The sequence below is a fragment of the Argiope bruennichi genome, chromosome X1 (assembly GCF_947563725.1).
Source record: "Argiope bruennichi chromosome X1, qqArgBrue1.1, whole genome shotgun sequence".
In the NCBI taxonomy this organism is placed as follows: Eukaryota; Metazoa; Arthropoda; class Arachnida; order Araneae; family Araneidae; genus Argiope; species Argiope bruennichi.
In genome coordinates, this window is record NC_079162.1 from 22,421,961 (window position 1) to 22,443,044 (window position 21,084).

Consider the following 21,084-nt stretch of genomic DNA (forward strand, 5'->3'; position numbering starts at 1 on the left):
AATAACATTTTTCTCATAAAATGATAACAGTCATGATTTATAAAATGAACATCAAATAATGTTTGCAACCAAGACCTGTTCTTTTATTGCCATTATCTCATAAAAAGATGGCATTTGTGGTTTGTGGAATGAACATTAAAAAAATTTATTATAGAGCCCACAATCTGGATCATATGACCACAGATATTTCATATTCGAGATTCCCTTTGAAAGCTCTTTTTCCGAGTTATTGGAAACTAATTATCCTCTTCGTTGGAAAGGAGATACTCTTAAAAAATCAATGCAGATTCCCTCCACATGCTGCAGAGATTTTTCAACAGTTATTTATTTAAAAGCAGAACAAAAGAATTTTATCTCTATAAAGTTGTTCGCATAGCTTCTGTTACATGAGAAATAATTTAATTAATCAAACACACATGGTGATCTCTCAAACAATTTTAATAGAGCAATTCTGAAAAAAAAAGAAGGAAACAAGTTGCATTTCTTACCCTTAAAGTAAAATCGCAAATTCCACGGCAGAGAATATAAATCAAAGATAGAAGAAGAGCCGATTCCTTTCTTCTAATGTATGCATTGCCTCGTTTTTTTTCTTTTTTTAATTTTCAAGTATAAGCTTCTATACCAGCAACCTTTAATCACTATTACTTTTCCTTCTTTCTTTTTTGGAGGAGCTAACATTTCTCTGAGTTAATCAACTGAGCAGCTCACAGAGCCCCCCATCAATTAAGTCAAAAGAGGTAAAAGCCTCAGCTACAAAATTTTAATGAGATGATTAATCTTGATGGCGTTCGGAAAATCGAATTTTTGTGACTAATTGATTCGAAATTAATGCTTCTTATTAATGAAGAGCTTTTAAAAATTAATTTCTGGGTTTGAATGCAGCGCAGACAGTCTCTCTCTTTATTTTTAGCCCAGATCCGAAGTTGACGCCGGGATATGCTTTATAATCCTTTCTGATGATGAGCAAATGTAAATTAGTAATACAGAACAGTTATTATGCGTGATGTTAAGATACGGGAAGCGTCAGCTCAAATTCTCTTGTTTATGAGTGTTAATTAACCATGTTTTAATCTTTCCACTCGTAACGAACATATGCTAACCAATCTTTCCTGAATATTCATGTAATTAGAAATTAAGTGCTCAATGTTTCATGAAAGATTCATTTGCTTGTAACATTTTATACGTAAACATCTTCGATAATAAAGCTGTCTCACAATTGGATATTTCAGCAGTGTATTAATTGAAAGATATATATTAATTCGAACTGCAACAATTTTCTTCAACAACGTCTTAATAAAACGAAAAATATTTTATACGACTGAATTGAAAAAAAAATAATTCTTCAAAAAATAAAATATATCTCGTGTTTCCATTCTAAATTATTAAGTGCACTCAGTTAATAACTCAACGTAATTTATTGATTCACTAATGAGAAATACTGAAAATCAAACTCGCATTAATTATTCTCTTTGGGTTTTCCGCCGCGTTCCAAGCGAAAAATATTGCGAGTACACAAATATAGTATTTGTTGAAAATTTGGATTTGTCAGTATGTGAATAATTAATAAATTCCCCCGAGACCCAGTTCGCGAGGGTTTAAATATCCATTTCTAAGGTTTCATTTCAGAATTAAATGAAATATAAAATTTTTGACAGTAGATTAAAATGAATATTACCCGTAATTGCTTCGGAATTTCAAAGCTATGTTTCTAATAGCAATGATTCTATATCACATTTTTATAAAGGAATCTGTTATAGAAATTTTTGCATGAGATTACAAATGAATATGAGTACAATATTTGCCTTTGTCAACAAATAAAAAATGAAAAAAAAAAATATTTTATCTATTAATTATGCATTAATGTTATGCAGCGTGCCTTTTTAATCTACACTTATATGGAAATAAACAAGTACATCAAACTACTATTTGATATTCTAAGATATATTACAACATTCCGTTATCTTGTATAAGAAACTACATTATTCAATATTAGATATTTTGCATTAGAGGAATCGGGGGCCAATTGTAATAGAGGTAGATCACAAAACGCATGTTACGTAGTTTTTTTTTTTTTAATCAGAATTTTCTCTCAGTACGATTCTTATGAGGGACTCCATTACGTCAGCACAGTCAGTGCCCAGTGAAAGCCAGTAGTGAGAAGTTGTGAACAAAAGTTGTCCGTTTTAGCTAGTAAATTGGAAAAGAAAAGATATTTCGTAAATTTTGAATTAAGATAAATTAATTAAACTTTTTCAAAATATTTTTGTGTAGTTACTTTGTATATCCATTAATCTATAAAACGCTGCTTTAATTTTTTTTCTAATCGAAATTTTTTTTTTATAAATCAAAAATATCAAACCCATGCGATGGGGCAAATTGTAGCATATTACAACTTGCGAGATTTATTTTGATTTGTATTTTATTCACATAGTTAGACTTTCGGCTTTTAATATTCATAAGCATCATCAGAGATAAGAAATACCCCCAAATATTTACTCCCTCCCTCTGAAAGCATCCAAAAGAGGCTTATTTAATTGAAAAGCAAAATAATAATAATAATATTAAATTTCTAACTCACCCATTTGATAAAAGAAGTGGAAAAAGAAAATGAAGACATAATTAATAAGAAATGAAAACAAAAATAATGAGTTAGAGAAAGGGGACGGTTAAAAAAAAATTCAAAGGAAAAAAGGGTGGGGAAGGAGATTATGAACTATCATACAGATTCTAAAATAGGAGAATGGTTTTTTTCTAGATTAAGGAGATGCGTAAAGCAACTCTGATGAAATATCATTAGAATATTGTATTAACATTCCGTTATGAAGAAATTCTAAGTTATTCTAAACAGCAGATAGACGACAAGGATAATGTCGTCACCCGTCAGCCCGTCTCTCCCCTTTCCGCGCTACACTAGGAGGAAGACTTTCAGCCCCGACAGAAATTGGACTCCAAATCCGCTTATACGATAGTTCTTCGACGAGTTTGGAGTTTAGACTAAGAATATGCCAGTGCTGAAACCAAGACAGTATAAAACACCTTAGCTCACAAATCTGATGAAGGAGGATAGATTCATCATTTAATTTGCAAAATATGGATGCAAAATGGTTGTGGTAGGAACAGTTTATCATTTCGTTGCATTAACTGCAGTTGTGATGTATTTGGTGATTAGTTGTTGACTTTATATAGATTTATTGAATAATTTTATTTTTATTTTACTGTAAATCACTTAGTATGATTTATTATCACTAACCCAAGTGATAATAATTGCCAAATGCCTTCTGTACTTTAATTAATGAAATAATGGAAAATAGAATATAATTTTAAATATTTTTGTTTTCATTGTCACAACTTGTCCCATGTCTGTAACTTGCCTTAGATCTGGGACAAGTTGTAACAGTCAGTAATTTTTGAAAAAAAATATTTCTGGAATTAAAATTTAAAAAAATGTTCAGTGAGCTTTCGATGCATATTATGAATCAATAGTTAAGCTATGAGAATGACAGTAATAATCAATGAATCGCAAATATATATATATATATATATATATATATATAGTGTTTTTTTTAGAAACATTATAACTAGCCTAAGTCTTCCATATATCTTTCAATATTGCACGATGTTTTATAATATATACTATATCATAAAATATCGCACATTTTTTACATCTTAAATTATATCATAAAATATCTTTTAATGTTTTACGATACTGAATACCACATCATCTTATAATAATATAAGCAATATTTTGTGACATTACACATCACCATCGGGTATTTGAAGAATAACGGAAATTTTGACAAAACATGCAGATAATTCATTGTTTAAAAAATCATTTCTAAGCACTCATGAATACATAAACTTGAAACTTTGTTAGCTTCATTGAATCCTTTTTATTTCTGCTGCTGTGAATTTTCTCAGTTTTTCTTTCCCTTCATAAAGAGCATTTTTGCCAGGCCAATCAGGTTAATATGCCGTCTTTTCAATAACGTCATTTGACAAGAGAGAATTAATTTTCTATAATTAGAATTTACATCAGATGGACATCTTCAGCGGTTTTGACTCAAACAAAATCTTAGTTAATTCCTTTTTTTATTATTATTCTGACATTCCAGTAGCGTGGGAGCTCTGAAAATTTGAAAAGTAATTTTATGATATAGATTTATAAAGTCACCTGAAAGTCACAAAAATTATAAAAAGAAAAATATCAATTACTTGCTACAATATGTCGTTTATACCTTTACGAATAAGTTTAAGATTTTATAAGTAGATACATCTTTGTTATAATTTTAAAAATCTAAATAAGTAGACAACACAACAAAGTGAAAGCTATCAATAATAATATCAGTCGATTTTATCAGCAATTAAAGCTTTTTATTTCTATTTTGCTAGAAAGTAGGCTAACAATTCATTTATTTTTTGTTTTACTACCAGGAAAATCGAACATTTCTATCATCTGAATTTTTACAATAATCGGTGACAAATTTATTTTGGTAAAGAATTACTACCGAAATGTACAACAACTTTTCAGATAAATAAAATTACATTTTTAAGACAATGTGTTTCAAATTTGAAATGAATTTTTTCTCAGTATTTGCTGTCAATCTGAGAGAAACTAAATTTCCAATAATTTTTTTAAAAATTTTTAACCAAAATAAAACAGTGTGAAATAAAAAAAAAATGTTGCTTCTGTTTTCATAACAATGTGAATATAAATAGGTGAAAATAGTTTTTCTTTTAAAAAATAAACAAATACTATCAAATCCACATGTATTTAATAAAACACTTAACTAAAAATATATGATCCACAAATTAAATGGATAAAATATGAATTTTAAATTCAATAATAGGAGTTAATTTAATTAATTCATCTCTAATATTACTTATTTCATCTTTCCAAAAATATTTCATCTAGTAATTAATGATAAATAGAATACTTTGGACGTTTCTTAGAATCATGTTTTTCCCAAACCATTATTTATTATCCAGTCGTGTTTTGTAAAGTATTGAAAAAGCATAAAATATTGCTTGGAAATAGGTAATTAATATGTATCAAATTTTATTCAACATGGACAGTGTGAAGGATTTTTTTTTAACTTTCAAAATCCATGATCATATTGCAAGTTAACTTCGAATTATTTGGTAGATATCAATAAATGTAAATAATAATAATTTGAAAACTTTTGATTGAAAAATGAAGGATATATATAGAATATATGAAATCCATTGCTTTGTTATAAACAACCTCGACTATAATTAGGTTTCTCAAGCTGTAATATACGACAGCCCTTAGTGAGCACAGAACTCATGGAAATATTATTTGCTATAATAATTTCCTGATTACTGTAATTATTAGAGAATATCTATAATTATTAGTGAATCTCTAGAGAATATACCCTCCGTTATAAATATACTATATTATAAATATACTCCGTTATAAATAGAAAGGAATTCAGAAACTTATATGAGCATTCCAACAAGATTGGAGGTAGTACATTATTTTACTATTGAAGAACATCCTTTTCTAAGAGAATGCGTATCAGTTATATTTTTCTTATGGAAAATGAAAGAATTACTCTAGGTATATAACTCACAAAAGAATGCCAAACTCTTTTCTCTCTAATTTCATTTTCTATGAGAAATGTGTAAAAATTAATGTTTTACCTTCGGTATGATTACTATTTTTTTATGTAAAATTATTCATTATTGTGAATTGACAAAAAATTATTTTGGGAAGCTACCAGTATTTAGGATTATATATATATATATATATATATATATATATATATATATATATATATATATATATATATATATATATATATATATATATATATATATATATCATTTCAAGAATAATTCTACTTTAATATAGCAAACAGATGAAATCTCAAAATATCTCCTTAAAATTGGGATTTTGACGAAAAACTGTCTTTTCCCTTTAAATCTAACTAGAAAACTTTCAATACAGCATACGAAGCTTTCATAACACAATAAGAAAAAGAATGAAACATTAAAACAAGAAAATCAAAGTGTCTAATAGGTAATTAAAAGACAAAGAGACAGATTCAAAAGGCACAGTGAAATTCTAATCGTTTCTAGTTTCCACCGTCAGAAAACTGTTAAGTAATGATATAAATAGATAATAAGTAAAACATTAAACAAATGGCAATTTTATTTTCACAAAAATAAGTTGATGCTTTTAAAATCTCTTAATATTTAATCTTAATTAAAACTTTCTGAAAGTTATGGTTTATTTTAATTTTTATATATGTCTACCATTACAGCTTTGCAAAAAGAATAATGGTAATTTGTCGATATGTTTCTAGAAAAATTGTTTAGATTATTCCACAATTTCTAAAATTTAGATGAAGAATTCAATTTATTGTGTTTACTGAAATTTAAAGAAACCGTTCCATTAAAGCAAGAGATAAAAATATTTAGAAAAACTGTTTTTTTTAAAAATTAAGAAGAAATTCAAATAAGATTCATTATAAAAGTTCAGAAGTATTAAAATTAGACTCCATTTAAGAGATTTCTTAATAAGTAAATGCCTCTTATATTACGAATACATATATGTTAACAGATGAAACTATAGAGTCATAACTGGTCTATTAAAAGGAATTTCATTAGAATAGCAAACAGGTCTTTAGTAGAATAGAATAGTCACACAATCATAATTTATATTCTTTTTAAAATTTTTTGCATTGAATAATTCACTAATATTCTTTCCTTAACACTTTTGAGAACATATTCATATATTTTTATACACATATAAATCTTTAAAAATTAGATAATCAAGCATTACATGTGTAAAAATAAATTTTAGAGTTTTATTAATTTGATTTAATTAATTGGTTAATTAATTTGGTTTAAGTTTAAAATATGGAATTTAATTTATGAATTCCTATAATTGATCAAAAGCATAAAACTTATTTAACGGATATGAATTTTTACTTTTCAATGAAATGCTATATTAATTCATACAGGCTACATTGATTTTGTTAAACATTTCAGTCACTTTCTTTCCATTCTTTGCATTTTCGCGATTCACTTTTAACAATAATTTGCTCGACATTACATTTAATTTAAACAAATTATTTATGAAACAAAACCGTTTGTTAGAACCAAATATAAGTTATTTGTTATAACCATAGAAACGATGTTTTTATCTTTAAAAAGCTCCATAGTATCTTTTGTTTCAAAGTGCTATTAGCGAAAATCTGTAGCAAAATAAACTATGAAAAGATAAAAAAAAAATTTATAAGTTACGTTGTGAAATTTGGTCTTACGGCTGATGCTTAGTACCTTTGATGAAGTTGAGAAATGATGTTAATTATCAGAATGAGAAAGTATGTTAGATTATAAGAAGGGAATTTATTGATTAGTTCGGCCAAGCAAGTTATTTCGTGGATACTTACAAGGCTTTCTTTAATGGTCCCCGAAACTTAAGCCACTTAATCTCAATATTTTTCAGCGAGGAGAATATTACAAATAGGAAAGCAATCTCGTTCTTAGAAGACCTGTGTCATTTAATGATTCTTATAACGTACATAAATTCTCTGCAATACTTATTATTATTGGCTAGATTGTGTTTAAATAATGGATAAAATTTTATGGGATGATTAAAACTTTTTATTACATCTTAAATAAATGTAAGTTTTCCAAAATCTTCATCCAGCACTGGCTTCAAAATATTACAGTAAATTTTAATTACTACAATTTTTTTCTAAATATAATAAGATAACGGAAATAAGGAACATATTTACCTACTTTAGAATAAAAATTGATGTTATTTAGTAGATTTCAAAAAATTCTGAATATCGAAATTCTATAATAAATATTACAATAAACTGTATATTTTTTTATTCTTATTGTATTTTTAAGAGACTTATTAGAAATGGACCTCTTTTTAGTAAAGAAATGAACGCTTCGTATTCTCCCTATTACTTCCAGTTCATATAGCGAAAACGAAATTAATTCTTTGAGAACGGAATTTGCAAGAAGCATGCTATAGAAAGATTATACCTCAAGTAAACAATACATTTTATACTTATGTATTGTTTACTTGACAATTTTTATAAATGTAATCATTTGCATACAGTTTCCATTAAATCACAATGATTTATGCAGAGATTTTATATTTTATTTTTAAATTCATATATCATTAATTTTGAAGTTAAAACCAATGGATTGTTTCTGAAAATGTTATGCTGAACTATTTCTTTATTCGTATAAAAGTTTTGTAATTTTAAATATTAGGATAAATATTCAAATATATTTATATTACTCTCTAACATACAAATATTTCATAGCCTTTTCAATAATTTTACACTCTAATTAAATTTTTGGCGAGAATTCAAAAACAGTTAAATTAATATCAGATTACTCTATTCACAGAACTTTCAAAACTTTTATCCCATAATAGATACTTTTTTTTATCAAATTTTATCCTCGAAAATATAAGAAAGTTTGTAGATTTTCAATTGGGTTTTGAGCCAAAGTTTCTGAAATACCCTCCAGCATTAGTAATAACCAATTCCTGTTTCATCGTGAAAAAGGAAGACAAACCTTACAGAGGATCGAATATAAACGCCTAGAAAACGAAATATTATTTTCCTCTTTTGAAAAAAATTACTTTGATTTTGAAGATGATTGTATAGATATATATCAGTCTCGTATATGAAAGTCTTGTACAAATGATCAAATAAATCTGCAATTGTTGTTTTTTTATTGTACGATGTTTTCTATTACATTTTGATTATTAAATACCATTTGAAAGCTTTTTTGCATTAAAATGATCCAAAATAAATAATTTGTCTTCATTTTGTTATACCACGAAAAGTTTAAAATGAGAGAAATAAGAGGAAGAAATTAATAAAATTGATAGGAATCTTCTGCTAGCCATAAGGATTTAAGAGTAAAACAATGTGACCAAAAAGGACTACTTTTTTATTAAGGTTAGAGTTTTAAAATTACTGTCTGTTCATTTATTATAACATCAGCTGTTAAATACTCAAATTCTTAAGTTTAAAAAAATTTATTTTATCAAAATTGGCTGCATATACTTCTCAACGTAAGCAAAAATAAGTGAAATTATCTCAATATGCACCTTTTTTCCTAATCATCGCTATAATCTTTAAGCATAATTTTGTTCAAAAATTACAATAGTTTGATGCACGTGCTCAAAAAAGGTCTAAAAAATAAACACTTCATCTATTTTTATTTTCTTAGGATAACAAATCGCAAAAATAAGTTCCGACTTTAGAATATCATCTTTTTACAAAGACTCTGAGGCAAGGATACAAAAATTAAATAGAAGCGCACTTCAACTGTCGAAACATAGTTATGTGTTAAAGTTGCCAACATGATATTTTACTCTTTCTCCTCAAAAGTTAATGTATAGTAATCTGAGTGATAGCACCCGGGAATTACTTTTAATTTCGGGGATTTCCAGTTTTAAGAATTTTTATTATGATCTGATTTTAACTAGCATTGACTTATTTAACAATTTCTTCAGTCAATTAACTTGGAAATGTATGTTATCTAACATGGAAAAAATTTAACGATTATTATATGTCATAAGTACTATATATATGCTTTCCACGCATTTATTGTCAAATATTGAATCGTGAAAGAAAAATAAAAGACATTGGAGTAATTTAGAATTTTCTGAATTTGCAACAGTGAAAAATAATGAAAGTCATACTGAACATATTGAAAATTAATAAATAATTCATAGTAAATACTACAAAAAAAAACAATATATAAATAAATAAAACAATGACTGATTCCAAATCATATTGTTTATTTTTCCCTTTTCAGCTGCTAAGTTCCTCGAAAATAGTTGCAATTACAATTTTGATTATCATTGAAATAAAACAAAGGAAATTAAAAACATTCAAATGAAAATGAAATTTTAAAAAAATTAAATTAAATCCGAACCTTTTGTCCTGAAATAATTTTGTTGAATTTAAATTCATTATAAAAGTATTTTACGTTTAAAATTACTGAATTCAAAATTTTGCAAGAATTCATCAAAGAGTGATTAAAAATAAATTTAATTATTTAAAAATACTGCTGATAAATTGATTAAAAATAAATAACATAGCAAATATTAACTGAAATTATTACTAATATAAAGAGTGATACAAGAATGGAAAATATCAAAATAATTAATATTATAACGTAATGCCTGACAAGTTGAAATGTGAATAAAACATGTATATGTATATATTCAGAGACTCCGAGTGTTTCGGTGGCTAGAACTGAAATAAAGCTTCACCCGCTACTGAAAATAATTTTTTATAATACATTTTAAAATTTTCTGCTTCTTCTCATTATTAAACAAATAATATCAATAAAGAATATAATGAATTCAATTGAAATAATCAAACGGTTTAATTATAAAAACGTTAAAAACTAATATTAATATTAAAAAAAATATTGCTTTATAAATATTTGAATCCTGCAATAAAATTTTGCTATTTTCATGAAACGGAAAGGAAATATCCATAAAATCGATGAATGTACAACAGACCATTGTATTACATGTGCCATCGGGAGCATTGATAAAATATCGGTCGACAGAAATCGGCATGTGTGCAAGGAGCCATTGGATCACATGCGCTAGCAACGTCTACAGTTTATGGTGTCGGTAAAGACACGAGAAAGCACCAACAGCCAACAGAATTTGCTGATTCCCACTCTTCTTTATGCATCACTCAAAGAATTTGGTGGACCGATATTTTGTCGACCGACCGAAATCAATGTGTACGGATCAGACTAAAAACATGCCAAAGAAACGATATTTCGGGTAGTAAAATATCACGGATACCCCCTTTCCCCCAAAACATGTGGTATCGTTTTGAGACACAATTTGTGCGATATAAATTCAGCAAAAAAAAGAAAAGATGGAAGACCAGCATATATATGTTTCTGATCAATTAAGCCATAAGCCCTGTGTTCCGATTTGAGATTAATAACTATTTTTCTGCATTTGTGAAGAAACGGGAATAATTTCACACATTTTCTCGAACAAGACGTAGACACTCCATGACAAAATATAATGAAAGTTTTACAAGGAGAGGTTTCGCTCATAAAACAAAAGAACATGATCGTATCATTTCTACAACCTGTACGTTTAAAGAAGGAGAAGAGAGGATTTTATTCAAATCTCATGGTTGGTGGGTACGGATTAAGTTTGGGCAGAATTCATTTAAATAAATTCTGGAGAAACGCACGTTGGAGTACAGGCGGCAGTTAAATGTGCTTTTCTAGTCTTGTTTCATGGATGTCTTACTTCAATTTCTGTAAATTCTACACGCCATGATGATGAGGGGGCTTTCCTTTCAAACTTCTAGGGGGAAATATATTCCTTTTTTTAACGAATATGAGAGAAAAAACAAGATAACTGGAAATATGTGGGTTGAATAAAATGAAATCTTTTATAAGGCTTATCCTGTCAACCATGCTGGTGTTATATGCCATACTATTTAAGATTTCAAGAGGAAAATTTTAATCTACTGAAATCTTTATTATAAGGGGAAAATTTAATCTAGTTTTAGATGTAGTTATACTCGAAATGATGAGTTTGCGTTGGTTTCGCTTAGAAAAAAATAGTAAAAGTTCTTTGGTCCAAATTCTGAATTTTTGTGCATTTATGCATATCCTTAATTAACTTAATTTCTTTAACATTTTTCACTTTCTTGCTATGGAAACTGTCATTTTGTTATCGATTTTTCACTCACTTCTAGACCACTAGAATGTTTTGATATTTTTTACAATTGTTTGCTCCCAATTAAAATTCAATATTTTGGTATTTTTAGAATTTATTTATTTAATTCACTATTAGCTATTAATTTTAATCAAATTTTCATGTCATACGAAGGATGCCATCTGGTCGTAAAAAATTTACATTATTACGGGATGATAATAAAAATGAATTAAGAAATAAAATATATATTCCTAAAAAAACAACAAATAAAAAATACACATTTTTGAAAACACAATTTTATAGTAAATTAGAAAGCCAATATATATATATATATATATATATATATATATATATATATATATATATATATATATATATATATATTGTAAAAATTATGAGTGTTAAAATAGAATCATAAAAATGTGAGGTGCTGGAAACAATACTACAAGTTAATGAGGTCCTTATGAATATTGTAAGAAATAAAATTTACAAAAAATAAAAAAATGCAATATGAATATCATGAAATTCCACAAAGAATACATTATTTGCTTATAATATCAATGGCTTATGTTTGTACGATTTTGCTTTGATTGTCATATACCGGGTGCGGCATAAATTCGTGCAAACTTCAAAAAAATCATAATAAAAAAAAGTAATACTCAAATAAAATTGCGGTTTGCGGGAATATGTTCAGAGAGCCTTTGGATTTTGTTATTTCCATTAAAAAAAAAATGTATTTAAAAATGACCGATAGATGGCGCTCACACCGAGACTGTTTATGCGAATCAGTATAGCTATAAAACATAAGGCTGGAAATGGATCTGTCATTCGACGCTAGTAGCATGCTATCGCTAACGGATCGAGCATTAGTGGTGAAATTGTTCTAAAGCATTGTGACAGTTACGGACGGTGAAAGGATTGCGAGAAAAGACAAGCCTTTGCAACATGGTTGCTCCCACAAATAGAACGTGACCCACAGTGGTTACTGAACATCATGTGGACAGATGAACCCCGCTTTTCATTGCATGGTGCCGTTAATACGCAAAACAGTCGTATCTGCGCAGCATCAAACCCTCGTGCGTACACAACCAAACCACTACATTCTCCACATCTGACTGTTTGGTGCGATTTAACTGCGTTCTTCATTCTAGGCCCTTTCTTTTTTGAAGAGCGTTGTCCTGTGTCCGGTTGAAAAACCTGTTCCGTCACTGCGAGACCACGTTATGCCTGCTTTGCAGCAATGAAGTGCGTTATCTTCTGTCACCTTCATGCAGGACGGTGCCCTCTTCACGTCGCTAGTTCCGTTAAGACGTTCCTCCTAGACACATTCACTGAGGATAGAGTGATAAGCAGAGGATGTAGGAATGAGTGGCACTCACGATCGCCAGATCTTTCTCCAGCGGACTTTTGGTTATGGGGCTACCTGAAGTCTCGTGTCTACCGGGGCCCTCCTGCCGCTTTGATGGAACTGAAAGATACCATTCAATTGGCCATTAGTGGCATCGATGCCGACATACACGCAGTTGCAACAGGCGTAGTTACGCGCCTCACTTGCTTAAAACCTTGTGGTGGCTGACATGTTGAGCATTTTTTGTTTTAAAATAAAATGTACTATAATGTTAATGTGCTCTGTTTTCCTGATTCGCATAAGCCGTCTCGGTATGACCGTGTGAGCGCCATCCATCGGTCATTTTTAAATACATTTTTTTAACGGAAATAACGAAATCCAAAGGCTCTCTGAACATATTCCCACAAACCGCAATTTTTTTCTAGCATTATTTTTTTTTATTATGATATTTTGAAGTTTGCACTAATTTATGCCGCACCCGGTATTTGATGAAAAATTCCTTTTCTAATTTTTTAGTATGCTAGTAAAAGCCTTTTCTTAAAATTTTATTTTTATTCTTTCGATTATATATCTGAAATATCCAGTTAGCTTGTCCTTTTCAGTATAAAATTTTAATAATATAAACATTCAGTTTTGTTTTGTTTTTTGTTCAGATATGGAAATCTACAAAAGATCTACTACCCTCTAATTTTCAAATATCACATCATATCAATACGGATTTTTTTTTTTCAAATTTTTGTTTTATTTACATTTCTTAGAGCACAAATCATACTCGAAGCGTTTAACATTTTGTTGTCAAAAGCTCTGAATAAAGCCTTTGATTTACTTGTCATTCTTTTTTCTTATCAGAATGCTTAAGATTAAAGAATATAGTCCTTTAAGAAACCATTAAATTAATTTCTATAATCAAATATGAATTTTTTTCATTAAATGCGTTTGCCCATTTATTCATAATTGTACAAAATATTTATCATATCGTATTGCTTATTTACGATTTTTTTTTCCCAGTATTCTTCCTTTTTTTAAAAGAATTATTTATTCTTTTTGAAATTCCCGTTCACACGACTCTAGAATTTCTTTAAATTATTACACAGAATTTTATGTCTATTATTATCTATTCTTTCTCTGCCGTTATTTAGGTTGCTGTAAAAAAGGGCAATTGTAATGACTTTGCTTCTTATCAACTTTATATTTAATTCAAATAAATTCTCAGCAAGAGAGGGTACGATAGAGGTGAACATGTTTGGAATTTATTCAAAATGAATTCCTTGCACTATATTCGCTTTCAACCACCCTTTCTTGACTCGAGAGTGGCATATATATGCTTATAGGGTAGACATTTAACCTTACTTATCTGATAGATTCAGTGCACAGATAGATTTAATGTTTCCCTGAAGCGCATTCCTTCTCCTTAAATATTGCTCTAACCGCACATTAAAATCAAAATCTGTGATTTTCCGGTTTCTGCAAAGTGTCCTCTCCTGCTATACACCGATCCATTCATTACCAATCAGCTCAGATTGCTGTTCACGTGTGTAGTAATCTTCAACAACCTTAGTCGACGATGTTAGCGTACAGTCACAATGGCTTAGCTCTGAGCATATCGACTCCTGCAAATATCGGAGAACCAAATAATTGGAGTATATGCGAGTAAGACTTTAATAAGCGTTTACAAGATTACCGAGATGAGAGTGTTCTGATACGTCATATTAGGATGTGACGAGAGCTTTGACCATAAAGGGGAGGTCTACCAATTGCGTGTAATGTAGATAAAGGATTACACAGCATTTGGATTTTATAACATGTAATCAACAATAATGTTTAAAATATTAACTAATGCCTACTATTTTTAGGTATTTAAACCTATAAATTTTTTAAAAGAAGATTCAACTATTAGAATGACTCAGAAATGCAGATTGCAAAATCATATGTATTTTAATCTTTTCACCTATTTATATTAAGGATATATTCACAAATAATTACATTTTACAGACTATTACAACCATTAAAAACACAAGTTAATTATATTTATAAAAAATCTTTAGTATGCAAAAAAAGGAATTTGTTCTTCAAATTTTAATTCAATTCTGAGTAGGGGTTCACTTACGAAATCCATAATTTTTAATTGTGAATATTTATTTAAACTATTATTAATATATATTGAAATAATAAATATTAAATATTAATTGAATATTTATTTAGGTATTACTTAAAGATTATACATTATGAATTTTTTTATTATTTTTCCTGTCTTTCTTACTTTTATTTAGATGAATTTTCATAACATTTGTGGAAAAATAAAAAGAGAAGGTGTAAAGTAGGGCTAAAATTTAAATTTATACAATCACTACTTATTATAAAAAAAATCCTTATTCCGTTTTATGAATTAAAAATATTATTTAAACTTTACGAAATTATTTTTTTTATAATTTGTATGACCTTGGACTTAAAGTATGCGATTACGTGCTGGACGATATTTTTAAATGTCATAAAATATTTTATTCTTGAATTATTGCTTAAAATATATTGAAACAACACGAATGACACAAAAATATGTGAGTGAAACCTCCAAAAAGTTTTGAGGATTAGAAATATAAATTTTTTGGAGGGGTGGGGGCTAAAAAAAGAGGCACCAAACAAAATCCTTCTAGTTTAGAAGTTCATAAAATGATTTCTTCAGAATCTTACAGATTACTTCAGAAATATATAACTTAGTACAGGTACTAAGAAATAAGAAATATTTCGATCTATTCTTTAATTTCGGGGGTTTGACTGGGAAATATATAAAATTCTCATTCCTTTAACAATATGAAGCATTAAAAATTCGTAAAAACTTTTTAATACACATGTAGTTTGCAGTTTAAGAATCACAAAACACATTGAGAAATTATTATCAAAAACTTGAAAAAAATATGCATTAGGTTTTTAATTCTTATGTTTTTCGTAAGAACATTTTACCATAATTTAAGAGAAAGAAGAATGTGAGAAAATAACATTTAAAAATATAAATAACATAAAAACGGAAATTTGGCAAATATAAAAATCAGAATAACTCCCTAAAGAATAAACGCTTAAACAAAACTCAAATGGTTTTGTGAAGAAAATTATTCAGATATTAAGAATATTGAACGAAATATTATTCGATATTTTCATCAAAAAAATTTACTTTTCAACTCAGTAACGTTCTTAATAAATTCGACAAAAAATCAAAATAGGAAGAAAAAAATAATTTAAAAAAATAACAGAATCATGCTTATTTACACATAATTTTTGTTTCTAGAAATTTCATTTATTTCAACACATTATAAATGCTGTAGCATAACAAATATTTAAATGGACTAACTAAAATAATTAAATTTTGATAAAGAAATGTTTAGCTAAGATCTAATTATGTCGTACAAGAAATTCTATATTTCTTTCTAAAATATTCACCAATAATAGCCATGTATGTAATCGAATTGCATTTATGGAGGGAAAACTAAACAATTTTTTAATATCTTTCCTGAATAATTACAGAAAAACTTTATAAGCATTAGCCGGTCATATTTATAGAGGGCACCGTTTCGTGTATCGAAGTAGTTACTATCAATTACATCTGTGTATTGTACTAATGACTTACTTGTACTAATGAGAAAAAAAATGAATTCTGTAACATTACAGAATTTATTATTAAAATTCAGGACCAATGAGTTTTCAAATATCAACATTTCTGTCAAGGAAGAAAAGAAGTAAAAAAGTGTCCAAAGTGCAAGGAATTCCATAATACTTTTACACTAATTACTTTTCAAAATAAGCATATTTTCAAAAAGATTAGAGGCTTTCATTTGCAGCCACATAAGCATATCCAAAAGAACAAACTTCTGATGTCTTCAATGATCTTTCTTTTGCTAGATTAATATCCGTTTACGAAGTTACTCGAGGTTTATTTTCATATTTTGAGCCGTTATAAAATGAAGACCTTCCAATTCTGCATTGTCCCTCAGTCGCAAAAATGTATCCATGGTTCACGATCTCTTTTGCTTGCTATATAGTTCCTTGCTGAATTTGTTAACGGAGCAGTTATCACTGTAACTGAAATGCACAACTCCTCTAAAATTTAGCTATAAACACATGGAACGATTCCTCCACTTTTAAGTGACTCTTGTTTCTCGCCAATTCTCCTTAGTGTTGTATAGTCAATTTCCTTTACTCTTGTTATAGCTAATTCCCTTTAGTGTTGAATTAAGATTTTTTTATATTTAATTACTTGAGAAATCTCAAGAAAAAGAAAAATATATAAATAGCAATGTATTTTTATATACGAATGTATATCTTTAAATTTTTTGGTTATTAATAATTTAATCGTATAAAAAAGACACACACACAAATTTACAAAAAATCACATCAAATTCAAAAATTAAAAAAATTACAATATAATTGCTTCTAATTATATCTATCTTTATAAAGTCTTTGCAGGATGCTCGTTATCTTGATATTCGAACCCGATTTCGACGGTGGGTTGTGGTTGCACTACTTCCTATATTGTTGTCTGAGCCTTCTAGAACAGCAGTTATCGATATGTATAACAGCATTTTTTTTTAAAATTTCGTTTTGGCAATAATTATTATTTACTTCGTGTGGAAAATTTCAGTTATGCGAGTTGTTGGTAAATAATGAAACTGGACACATGATTTTTTAGGTTTCTTGAATTACATTAGTAATTTCTTTCTATTAATAATTATAAATTAGCCTGGAGAAGGAGGAAGACTTGCAGATTTTTCCCATTTTGTTATTTGGAACCTAACAATTGCATCATTCATGGTTAGTTGTTTTATTTTCATTTTAGTGAAAATTACCACATATATTCTCTATGCCATTTAGGTAATTAAAAGGATTTTTTTAATGTAAATTTTGATACCTTTCGATGCCGCTTCGAATATATTCAGTGAATATAATTTTTAAAACAAGTAAATTTTATTTTGATTTATCATTTATTATATTTAAATTAAAATGTTTGCGATTACCTCTTAACATCGATTTAAAGTTGTGACAATTAAAATGTGTGTTATCTTCATTTTATTAACAAAGTAAAAGCTAAGGAAATCTAATCTCTAGTTTATTCTCATGAGCACTCTTACAAAACTGCTTTAGTTAAAATTCATGTTCACTAGTTATATTCTCTTTTCGAGGCAAATTACGGCAAGTGTATTCAATCACACTTGGTAATTGATAAAGAGTTTTTATTGTTCACAGTTCCTTACCTTTCACTACAGCTTAGCTTCATAAAACATTCACCTAATAAAGCTGTCCGCTTTCCTTTCCTCGCAGAAATAGTGACAAAGTAATTGACCCCCATGTGTTAATCCTCTCTCTTCAACTTTTTTTTTGTATTTTAATAACAACTACGAAGCTACTCAAAGCGTCTTCTAATGCTGTGCGTAAGGCTTTACACGCAATGCTGACATTATCTACGAAAGCACCTCATAATAACACGGTGAAAAGATAATCTTTGAGTATAATTACGAATTTTCCTTCTGATTATTTATTTTTAGCGCGTTGAGGCAAAGTTTTAGAAGAAAAATCGCAGTATAAGTAAATTAATTTAGACTGGAGGGTCATAAGCAAAAAGTTATAATTATCTCAAATCTTATTAAGAGAATTTTAATCAACTCGCTATAAGGCTTAAGTGGTTTGTTTTCAGTAAAATGAGGTTTTGACTGAATTGGTGTGTTGAATAGAAAGCAGAATAACTAAACCGGAAGATTAGCTGCGTTTTTTCCTTTCATTGGATTCGTTTGTTTTAAGATTAATTTACTTGACATTTTTTTTCTCACGCGAGGGAAACGGCAACATGTTTTTTTTTACTAGAAGAGTTTCAAGTTTATTATTAAAGTTTTGATAAATGTAAGCACCTAATTGATTTAATGCGTTTCTTAATTACTTCATTTTATATAATAGAATTTAAAGAAATTTTTATTAGAGAATTTCCGTCAATCAGTACTGAAGTGAAAGCAACGAATCCTATTTGCTATTCATTTCGGGCACTAACTCTAAATGGGCATCGTTTCGAAACAATTATTTTACAGATTGAAATATTGAACTTCTTAGAAGTGTTATTGCACAGTTTTACACAAATTATCACTTTGCTATAGCATGGAGCCTCTCATTCGCCATTTAAGACGATGCATCATTTTAAGGTTTTATTTATTTATTTTTCAATTTTGATTGTTAAAAACGCCTACAGAATGATAAAAATATGTAGATTCCTTTTTTCAGCGAAATACACCTTAAAGCAATTGTACCTATTTATTTTTTGGTGTAATAAACAAGTACATGTATTATGTGAATAATTATGCATCGAATTACTTTTCCGAGTGCAATGGGTTAAAATATTTTTACTATTTATTTTTACAATCTTTTTAGTAATTTACCAAATTCTTGTGCCAAAAAGGTAAAGTAATAGGGTGCAAAAAAATTTTTAACATTAATTGAATGAATACTCTTTTATAGAGATAAAAATTGTTTAATGAATGAATAATTTGTAAATTTTATTTAATTTTAGTTAAAGAAAATGATACATTGCTTCTTTCTCCGAATCTTTTTTTTTTGGGGGGGGGAGGGGTATCTTCATCAAAAAAAGTTTATCGAAATATAGGGCACCAGGAAGACATTTTGTCTACAACTCGTTAGTGATAACGATGGCCTGACCTAACACTCTTGTAAAGGAATCCTCAGGGTGACGATTAATGCAGCATACTTTCTTTCTAGTGACAATATTTTAGTAGTGATGTTACTTCACATGGCAGGTTACAATATGATTGTACCCTCTTATGAATTTTCCCTGTTATCAATATCACAGAAAAAGAGATTATATGTTAAATTGCAATAATTTTGGAATCTGAGTAGATTTTAAGAAGTAGAAAAGTTTTAGAAATGTTTAACTTGGGAATATGGTATTCATAAAGCTCTTCCATGTTATAAAAACTGAATCAGTACACTTAGTATTCATTGTGAAACTGAATGCTTCTACGCTTGTAGAAGGGTTATGGCATAATTTTGTTCATAATATCAACTATTTCAATTAAAAAAGGTAAAATAGTATTTTAAGTATGGTATGTCGAAAATATTTTGCTTTTAGAAATAAGTTAATCTTTAGCATTATAATGCTCATTGCTTTCATTCAATTTTTATTCAAGAAATTCCATGATCAATGGATCAATAACAAAAATTTCTAATGATTTTTCTTACATTTTTCACCGATTTCAATTTTTCTCTGTAAAATATATATTATTTTTGATATTTTGAAGATATAAATAGGAAATTATGAAGGATTTCAGATGTAAATACACTATTTACATCATTCATTCAATTTTTATCGCATTACGGTCCCCTGAATTCTTTTAATAAATTGACATTTGCTACTTCAACTAATTCTATTTTTTGAATTTTCGAAGGAGACTTGAGTGTATTTGGATTACAAGTATTTGTAATTGCAATAATATTGAAGATTTAATTGAAAACGTACATATTTTTTCTTTTTCCCCATAGCAACTTCTAAGGAAATATCATAATCAAGGAATACCTCCTTTATTTAAGATTTGTATTTGATGTACCAAAGCTTTGATTTCGATTCAGTAATTTAGTATTTTTTCTGTTCCGAAATTTCTAATTTTATCCAATCAGTTATATAATATGGCCTTTCAATTTCACCCTAAAATATTAAACTCAATAAAATTTTCTGTTATGGATTGTTTTATCATAGAATCGTAATTGTTACTGTTGTGATTTTGAAAGTAAACTGAAGATACATTTGATTAGATTTACGTCTTTAGAAAATCGTAATCGTATAATAAATATACTTCTGCTACACAGGATAATGTATTATCAAAATCTTGATTTCACATTTTTTTCCAACTTTTATTAATTTTTACGATTTTTGTGGGTTCATAACCTCTTGTGAATTAAAACTTTTTAGATGTGACCTGTTGAATGAATTCTTCTATAATGCAGCTACCAATTAAAAAATTAAAAATTTATAATTCTG

General features: G+C 28.0%; 1 protein-coding gene across 6 annotated transcripts in view; it reads left to right on the forward strand.

The window, feature by feature from the left end:
- LOC129958367 (uncharacterized) overlaps positions 1 to 21,084 on the forward strand; it is a 484,792-nt gene that overhangs the window by 334,500 nt on the left and 129,208 nt on the right. For 2 of the 6 annotated variants that reach the window (XM_056070804.1, XM_056070803.1), the window contains exon 1: positions 17,687 to 17,861. The exons of the other annotated variants lie outside the window; for them this stretch is intronic. The gene's annotated coding sequence lies outside the window, so the exon portion shown is untranslated. Of the gene's footprint in view, positions 1 to 17,686; positions 17,862 to 21,084 lie in introns of those variants that run through there. 6 annotated transcript variants of the gene reach the window in all.